Source organism: Ailuropoda melanoleuca, chromosome 11 (assembly GCF_002007445.2).
Source record: "Ailuropoda melanoleuca isolate Jingjing chromosome 11, ASM200744v2, whole genome shotgun sequence".
Classification (NCBI taxonomy): domain Eukaryota; kingdom Metazoa; phylum Chordata; class Mammalia; order Carnivora; family Ursidae; genus Ailuropoda; species Ailuropoda melanoleuca.
Genome location: NC_048228.1, coordinates 29,823,208 through 29,824,726, shown reverse-complemented (window position 1 = coordinate 29,824,726; position 1,519 = coordinate 29,823,208). Strand labels below are relative to the sequence as shown.

General features: G+C 46.0%; 1 pseudogene; it reads right to left on the bottom strand.

The window, feature by feature from the left end:
* Window positions 1-522: 522 nt before the first annotated feature.
* Window positions 523-1,519, bottom strand: LOC109489191 (annotated as a pseudogene).

Below are 1,519 nucleotides of genomic sequence, written 5' to 3'. Positions count from 1 at the left end.
CTTTTGTTATATGTGTTCTTCTGGTAACTCTACTCATGGTTTGGTTTTTATACAATTCCCTTCCTTCATTCATGAATTCATCCCATCAGTCAATTTCCTCTCACACGTTACTTTCAGTACGCCCTCACTGTGCCAAGTGCTTTGCTGTGGGATGTATACGTACCTCTTTGGAAAAGGCTCATAGATTCATTGTACTGAAGTTAAAGATGCGCTAAGCAACTCTAAAACAAATTCTATATTAGCAGCTACAATTCTCTCACTAGCTGTTTTCAGTTGTTTGGGAGGAACTTTTCTGGGATTTGGTGACACCGAATAGCGCTGTCATTTACCTCCTTCAGGCTAAGTTTTTGCACTGATCTTGCAATATTTTCCCGCTCCTAACTGAGATGTTTTATCTCTTACTCTGACAATGGTGTGCCAAAATTTTAATGTCCCGCTCACTGTTACTTCCTTAGATATTTTACTTTATATTTTATTTTTTTGGCATATGAAAATTTATTATCATGTGTTCACCATCCAAACTTAGGCTCTTGGTCCTTCCTTCTTGCCTTTGTATAAGGCCAAAAGAGCAACACTGGCTCTTTTGACAACCTTAGCACGAACTCCAAGAATGGCACTGACATTTGTGACCAAATCCTGCGACCAGAACCTCATCGTTGTCCTCAATAAAATTCAAACAACCAGCGATGGGTACAAAGGCCATTCCTGATCAGCTGGAGCCCCACACACTTCCTGATGGCAGAATTTGGCTGTTTGGCTTCAGCCCTTACTTTTTCCAGCACAATTTCCTTTGCGTGGGAAGTTCCTCCAAAAGGGTTGGCCTTCAGGGCTGTGCCCAGTTGGGCTTTCTTGTACTGTTTATCACGCCACTTCTGATCTCATCGGTGGCTATGGAGCTTCCTGGCGGTAGGAAGACTGCGACGCTTGCCCACCCCTGCCGGCGCCACAGGCCAGAGCCAAGGAGAGGAGCAGTGCGGGAAGGAGCCACCTATTTCCTTAACTATTTTTAAAACATGGCGTCTGTTCTAAACGCCATTTTGCTTCTGCTAAGGGGTTGAGAGAGAGTTTGTGGGACCTAAAAAGCACAGGTTTCAGAACCAGAACACAAGCTCAAAGCCAATTCTCTCGGCTCTTTGACCACTCGCCAGTTATTAACTGCGTTAAACCTCCGTTCCCTCGGTTGAGCAATGTCTGCCGTGCAGGGCTGGCTGGTGACGGAGCTCAGCCCCCAGGCAGAGCCTCCAGAACAGCCCTGCTGCCCTAAGGCGCCTGCTCGCGCTCCGTACTCTATCACACTGTTCTCATCCTCATAATTTCAAGGAAGTGTAATGTCGTCTCTCTTGACTTGAAGTCACAAACTGGTGGTCATTACTTTTCTAAATCCATTTGCTTTTGCATGAGTGAATCCTGTTCTTTTTTCTTCCCGTTTTTCAGTACTGTTAGTAGTGGCGGAACGGGTGTTGGTGGTGCAGCGTTGGGCCGATGCCCATACACGTTTCAGGGGGGAATAAGGCCCCAT